Source organism: Prunus dulcis, unplaced genomic scaffold (genome assembly GCF_902201215.1).
Source record: "Prunus dulcis unplaced genomic scaffold, ALMONDv2, whole genome shotgun sequence".
NCBI lineage: Eukaryota > Viridiplantae > Streptophyta > Magnoliopsida > Rosales > Rosaceae > Prunus > Prunus dulcis.
In genome coordinates, this window is record NW_023010236.1 from 19,925 (window position 1) to 28,252 (window position 8,328).

The 8,328-nt window shown below is 37.6% G+C and overlaps 1 pseudogene; it reads left to right on the top strand.

Moving 5' to 3' along the window:
• The first annotated feature begins 1,736 nt into the window (after positions 1 to 1,736).
• Positions 1,737 to 5,665, top strand: LOC117613260 (annotated as a pseudogene).
• Positions 5,666 to 8,328: the final 2,663 nt, after the last annotated feature.

Genomic DNA, 8,328 nt, shown 5'->3' on the forward strand with positions numbered 1-8,328 from the left:
CTTTTCCTTCAGTTTCTGGGAAGCCGAACAGAGATTTAGATCCACAGATTCTGCAGCATACTAAAATCAAAGGAGATAAATTATTAATTTTTTTTTAAAAAAAAAACTAAAATCAAAGGCTTATTTTGCATGAATTGACTTCCTAATTTTCTTTCTTGAAAGTCAATTCATGCATAATTTGTTCCATCTGGACAGTATTGCACTTGTAAGAAAAGAAGAACCACCATATTTAATCTTGTTCCAGAATTTCGTATTCTAATTTTAATTTTTAAAAAATTACTTTGCGTTTTTACGATAATACCCATGTGAGTTTTATATGCCAGTTTCATGTACGTTTTTACGATAATACCCATCGGACACAGAACCCCGATTTTGCCCCTGCATAAACCCCAATTATGGAAGCACTCTGTAAAAACCCGCCCTAGAGCCTCAATGCACCTGTTTTTACAACAGAAGAACGCAGCGAAGAAGAAAGTGAGTGAGAAAGAGACACTTGGAGAGAAGGAGAAGGAAATTCCAGAAAAAATTTCCACCACCGAGGCTTAAGAAGAGAAGATTCATACTTGGTTCCGCCCTTTTCCATCATCACTGCCCGTCTGTTCGTATGCAACACTTTACTTCCCAGAAAACAAATGAAAGAGATTCATTTGCATTTGTTATATTGATAAATTGTTGAATGGTTAAAAGTCTATTTATTCATAATAATTTTTGTGATTAAATTTTGTGGTAATATTTTTCAGGTTTGTTGAAGTAAGTAAATGAGGAGCCAAATGGATTTTCCCATGGAGAATTGTGCACAGCATATGGACTTGAGGTGTGGATTTTATTGTTTTTCATTTGCCTCTATGCTAGTTTCCTTCAACTACAAGACTCCCATTTAAATACTTGCCTAAGAACAGGGCCTTAGGTTAGTTTATAAGGTTGACAAAATAAAACAACAGAAATCTAGGGCTCAAGTTTTGTTCTTTTTCTTGATCTTAATCTCAAATGCTATATAAATAGGGCTATAGTGAATTAAAGCTTACAATTACATGCTACTTGTTAAAGAAATTTCTATCATGTAACTTGGAGTAAGCAATGGAAACTGAACTGGCTCAGCCACTTTTCCTAGGTATCTAGTTCTTCAGCCATTAACTGAAATATGTAATGCATGGTACAGAATCTCTTGTTATGGTTTAAATTAGAAGGGCAAAAAACTCGTTTTCGGTAATTTTAAACCTTCATTCTTTTTTTCTTTTTCTTTTTTTAAATAGAAACGATTGTATTGATAATCAAGAGGACAAGTAGTCCTCGACTAAACAACAAGAGTAAACTCTGCTTAAAAAACAGGAAACTAGAACCAAGAAAAGACTCTGAAGCTACACCTCTCTAAGAAAGGCAAGAAAAAACGTCTTAGTAAACTTATCTTAACACAGCTCTCTTATCTCTCAAGATAATAGGATAATGGTAATCCTTAAACTGTTCGGTGACAGATGCCCAAAGAGAAGCGCAAAATTTTACTTGAATCCAAAGTTCTTCATAAGACACTCCTACATACTCTTGAAAAATTCTACGTTGCGTTCCACCCATAAATTCCAGAACAAAGTATGAACAAGACAGTCCCATAAAATTCGAGCTCTCTTCCCCTTTCCCACACCGTCATTTTAATGCTAAGAAGCTGAAAACAGCCTTTAGGGATTACCCAGATCACTCCAACTTCACTTAACAACTTCCACCAAAGACATAAAGAATTTTAAACCTTCATTCTCTTTCCGTGTTTTTTTTTTGGTTTTTTTTGTTTGGGTTTAGGCTTGGGAGGTGGTGATAGCAACACCCTCATCTTGCTAGCAAAGAGAAGGAACAAAAGGAAGGGCACCAATCAGGTGTGTGCGGAAGTTAACTTACAAGTTGTTTGATTTTCTAAGTATCTTGTCTTTTTACGTTACTATTTTTCGAACCTCTTACATGAAATCCCATTATTGGTTGATACTTTTTAAAAAGGAAATTTTGTTGCTCTTATGGCATTATGTTGTGATACTCCTTCCTGCACCCTGCTCTTCAATAGGGAAAAGAAAAACAGGAACAAACAAATAATTTTAGATTCTAAATTTCAATATGGTTTTATAATACTTGTAAGATGTGCAATCCAAGACCACATTTGGATTTTTTGATAGGTATCAAGGATAATGATGAGCACAATGTAATCAACATTCTATTCATGTTCCTGTTTCTTACAGTAGTCAGAAATGTGATAGTACAAGTTTTTATATGTTTTGAGTGGTATTTATTTATATATGACTGGTGTTACTGACTAACTGGAGACTCGGGGTGGATTTGGGACAGGAAAAAGTGAAAGAAACACCGAATGTAAATTTCAGCAGGACGAGTAAATTATCAAATTCTCCTACACCGAGGTCTCTAATTGCCCCAACTATAGTGCGTTTATCAAGGCCTGAGGAAGTTGAAAATGCAAGGAAGGATCTTCCCAATAGTAATGGTGGAGCAGGGGATAATGGAGGCTGTTAATGACCATTCCACTGTTATTATATGTGGAGAGACTGGGTGTGGTAAAACCACCCAAGTTCCACAGGTGGGTTTATTATCATATTATTGTTGTTATGCTTATATGCATTTCATATTCTTGATCCCTTGAAGCTCCTAATTCTGCATTTCGGTTGACATGTTGCAGTTTCTTTTTGAAGCCGGCTTTGGTTCAAGCTTCTCTTGAGTCTGAAGTGGTATAATTGGTGTTACTCAACCTCGTTGTGTGGCAGTCCTTGCGACTGCTAAGCGAGTGGCATATGAGCTTGGTCTACATTTAGGTAGAGAGGTCAGGTTTCAAGTTAGGTATGGCAAAAGGGTCGGTGAAAGTTGCTCCATCAAGTTCATGACAGATGGAATATTACCACGGGAACTTCAGGTTCTTTAACCAACCGATCTTGTTAATCTATCATAATTTGAGCAACTATGCATCAAATAATACGTTTCTCTATATGGGTTTCTATTAAGGTTGGGTTCTGTTTTCATACTGATACATATACGGTTTGGACGATTGAACCATTGATTAGAACCATTCAGTTTTTAGCTTCTCAGCTAAATCAGAAATTGTTTAGCCATTTGATTATCCTTGACAACATCTGATCTGAATTTTTTTTAGTCCGTATAATCCTTGAAGAATGACCTAAAATATGGATGGTTCCGATCATTGTAAAATATATCCATGGATAGCCCTAGGAAGGACATGCACTTTTCTTACAACAATGACATCCTTGACATAGAAAAATTCAATTTATATATGTATGGGTTAGGATCCTGGGACAAACTATTTTACGCGTAATTACGACATTTGTCTACAATTTGGGAAATGTTTTACATGAATGGTTTTGAAGGGAACCTACAAAACAGATGGTTTTATATAATGGGAACACATTATGGGTTGAGCCAAACATCATGGTTCTCTTTTCTTAGAAAGAAAATCCCTTTTAAGTTTTGACTATTTGTACATATCTTAAGTCTTAATAAATCTCTCTCTCTCTCTCTCTCTCTCTCTCTCTCTCTCTCTCTCTCTCTCTCTCTCGTATCTGGTTTCTCTCATCTTATCCAAAAACGAAAAAAGGATAAAAATGCTTTGACAAGCTGGAGTATTAATTTGATATGCATAGCCATTGGGCTTAATGGACTGCTAGTGGGCGGTCAATAGGGAATCATATCAGTGCTGCCTTGGATGTGTCTCAAGGCTTAGACGGGCAGTGTGTGGGTCGGTGTCTGAGGATTCGTGTGAGGTTGGCACACAGTGCTCGTCCTATAAATTATCATATTAATACTGCAGCTTGTCATTAATGTCTTCATTTTTTTCCTTTTTTGTTTGTTTTTGGGATAAGATGAGAGAAACCAGCTAGATTTTTGGAGACTCTTCCCCTTTACTAGAAGTGCTTGTACTTGCACAATTTAATTTTGCATCAAGGCACACAAATGGGCCGGTTTTATTCAGCCCTGAACTCAATTTTTATTAGTTTTGGTTTTGGTTTTCACTCTCTCTCAATTGTACAAGTATTGATCATTACGTCTTGGGATCTGTTTCCAACTTCTTCTTCTTTTTTTGGTACAAATCTTTTTTCATGTCACCGTTCTTATGAAATTTTATGGAATTTAGTTAGATTTAGTTATCCTTGTCCAATGTACTTAAACCAAAGCTCTTTATTGTACAGAATGACTTTTTGCTGAAGCGATATAATTCTTGATGAGGCTCATGAGCGGAGCTTGAACACCGACATTCTTATCGGAATGCTTTCACGTGTAATTCGTGCTCGCGAGGTGAAGCTCCATAGTGTTGATCATGAAAAAATTTGTTAGTCAAGGTTCTTGAACCATTTGTTGTACTCATTTGCATGTGATGGCAGGAAAAATTTGCAGAGCAGCAATGGGAGGTGCTTTCGGGAAGAACTATAATTACTGGGCAACAGATTTGTCTTTTGAAGCTTGTTCTGATGAGTGCCACTTGCGAGTGGAGGACTTCATGTCTGGTAGAAAGCTGTTTCGCAATCCCCCGCCAGTTATAGAAGTTCCCACCAGACAATTTCCTGTAACCATTTACTTTTCAAGCAGAACTAAGGAAGAGGATTATATTGGGCAAGCATGTAAAAAAGCCTTGGCAATTCACAAGAGGCTGCCACGCGGGGGCGTACTTGTGTTCGTCACTGGGCAGAGGAAAGTAGAGTATTTGTGTCGAAAGCTACATAGAGTTTCAAAGGAACAGTTTAAAAAAACAACTGAAGGGGATATTAGGAGTGATGTCACTGAAGTTTCTGAAAGAAGTTCTACTGAGGAAATAGACATGAAGGAGATCAATGAAGCATTTGAGGTTCATGGAATTTGGCTGGCCATCAAACTAACAGATTTAGCTATAATGATGAAGATCAGTTTGATATAGATGACGATGAGTAGGATGATTCATATGATTCAGAAACAGAGAATGAACTGGAATTTATTGGTGACCATGGCGACTCATTGATCCAAGCTAGTCTGGAAATTGATGGTGATGTGGAAAATCTTTTAGGAGAGGAAGGAGGCATTACTGCACTGAAGCTTGAGACGCAAAAACTTCATCTAACTTCAATTCTGATGAGAAACAACCATTTTCAGTTACTCCAAATGCTTGCTACACCAATCCAATCCTAGCATGGGAAAAAAGAGTGGAGTTGAAGAGAATACTTCTCCAGGTACATTTCATGTTCCTCCTCCTTATGCCATGCTGCATGTGAAAGATCAGCTTCATGTCGTTGAAGAAGTCAGGGAAGGAGAACGGCTCGTTGTTGTGGCCACCAATGTGGCTGAAACATCTTTAACTATACCTGGGATAAAGTATGTTGTAGATACTGGAAGAGAGAAAGTGAAGAGCTACAATTCCTTAAATGGCATGGAAATAGATGAAGTACAGTGGATAAGTAATGCATCAGCTGCTCAACGTGCAGGAAGAGCTGGAAGAACCGAGCCTGGATACTGTTACCATCTGTATTCTTCTGCAGTATATAGTAACATATTTCCTGACTTTTCTCTCGCCGAAATATCTAAAGTCCCTGTTGATGGTGTTGTACTTTACATGAAATCCATGAATATTGATAAGCTGGGTCCAAAAAGTCTCCTGGCCAAACTTTAAGCTATTAATATGCAATTAAACATTCTCAAATTTTCTTTCAGTAGCTTGATTTGGAGGGTTTCCCATGATAAGAACCCTCTATTATTGTATGTATGAGGAAGAGCTCCTAGGCTATCTGCGCTGGTTGGGCAGATAGGGTTGCCAAACGCATTAGAGGAAGTTCCGGGCCGTTTGTAGTTTGGTATCAAGCCTTGCATGGTTGAAGAGATTGTGTTCCTCCACCATTGGTCATCTGTTTCTAATTCAGCCCGAGTATTTGGTATACAGTGTTTTAAGGCCAGAGGCAGCAGGTCAAAGACGGGTTTTGGAGTCTTTTGCCTAAGCTGAATATAGAAAAGATAAGACGGCTATGCTTTGTTAAGAGAGGTCTGGAAGGAGATATATGGTTTCTTCAAGTTGTCCTCGATGAGCTATATGGTTGTCCATAAAAAGTAAATAAATAAATATAACGGATTAAAGGTAATTTAAAAAATAAAAATAAAAAAAGAATTTTAAGGGGAAGACATGAACTTTCTTAACAAATAAATAAACATTAATCAGATAACCTATTTGAAGTAAGGCACTTGGAGAAAATTGAAAGTAATTATTAAAATGATTAAGGAGGAGCTCCTCCTTAATTTTTAGGAGCCAAGTCATGCTCAAGTTTAAATTGAATATAGGAGCACTTTGTTGTGTTGAAACCATCACAAGATGTTACATTTAAATTTAGTGGAACTGTTAGGTTGCACGTGACCTCGGCAAATGATTGTTGAATCTTGTCATGGAAAGCAATTACTAAGTCAATACGGTAATGGTGAGTAACGTTGGGAAGCACATGTTCCTCAAACAGCAGAGGCTTCTGCCTTTGAATAAGGGCATTCTGAAAAATAGTTGTGTTCTTGGGGTCTTGGTGAATCAATTTCCACCTATCGATCAAAGTGACAAGACCAAATCTCTCATTTTGATAGTATGCAATGACTTGGGTGTCACTCCACTCAAAGCCGACTTCCTTGTTAGGGTTTGTGAGGGTGATGTTGAGGACGAGACTGTCGGAGAGAGTATGGTTGATTTCGGTATAATTATTGAATCGATTAAGATACGCACCAGTGACGTTGAATTCAGGTTGTGTGTACCCTATGTTCGGAATAAAGAAACAGGTGTAAGCACCAACAATCAAGAACAGGCTCAACAATGCAATACATATCTTCACGCAAAGATGACTTGTAGTCTTGACGTCTGAACTTTCAGTTGCAGACATGGCTAAAAAAATGCAACAAACAGTTGGAGAAATTAAGATACAAAGACTACAATGCTAAGGTTAATTTATAGCATTCCCGACTCCAAAACCTTGTTAAAAGAGGAGTTGATCAATCCAAATCAATTAACATTTATTTTTCTTTGGGGAGAAGGAGTGGCAAGTTTATTAGGATTTGGATTGCGGTATTATCGTGGGAGTAGAAGAATAATTCCTAAAATTGAGGAAATAAAATAATTATGAATTCTGTCTATGGAACTTACTGCCTATAGCGGAAGATATTATACTTTTAAACCTTTGAGGTAATATATAGCTCTTTGGGGAGGTGATCCTGACACAGAATGGAATTCTCCCCTTTTTACATGCGCATTTCCTCATTGGTATCAGTCCCGTCTTCTGTCAACTAACAATTTCCATAATATTTGTCCAGCATTCTTGACAGTGTTGGCTCAGAGAGGGCTTTTCGGGGCTGCATATGCAATTGATTTAAACAGCATGAGTTCATCCGAAGGAGATAGCTTTGAGCAAGCAACAGAAGATGAAAAATATGTGAATCCAATAAATATATTGTTTACGGAGGCCTTCAAAGGCCCACTGCTTTCAACAGACAGCCAAGTCCAGATCAGCACACTGTATTTACTGTTTCATTACATGTCCTCCTGGGAAGGCACTTCAGGCAAAGAAACCCAAGTCCTACCACACACAGCGTGTTGGTATGATCACCCTGCAAACATCCCCCACACCAACAATAACCCTTGATGAACGGGCAATCATTTTCGGGGGTCTACTGTTTATATTTGGACGTTTGGAATGCTCATGATCTTACCCTACTCTAAATTATTTAAGAAAAAGAAAGAAAAAGAGTAGGAAGAGGTCAGGAGCATCCCAATAGTGCCAAATAGAAATAAAGAGTAGGGAGAGGTCATGTTGAATTTAAAAAGCAAATTCAAAAACAAAGGCTGATTTGCAGCTTTTTTGATTGTTGATCTGGTCTTGAAAATACTAAAGTCGTGGACTTCATTGATCTCTTTAATTAGTAGAACAAAACCTAAACCCAGAGCTACTTCGACCTGAGTTTGTTATACATCTTTTTTGAATATCTATCCCTGTTATTGCCATTTTATTTCAGTTCAAAATGGAATTTCTTTGGCTGCATTTCTTCCTACTTTTTCTTCGCCTGCCATCAATATAATGCTTTACAGCATGCATGGTCCAACACTGATTTCAATTTAAATTCGAATTTCAATGCCTTTGCTATTTTTTGTCTTCCTTCTTCCCCTTCCTCGGTTCTTTCCTATTAGCTACAATTAGTTAAGGAGATTGCAAAGGCCGCCCGATTTGGTCGTTGGTTGCAAATTAGTAGGCAACCAGATTTCCATTAGACTAGACCCACTTGGCCCTTTCCACTGGTATGACCATTTTTTTTTGGGTTCACTAGTATGACTTTAAATGGTCACCG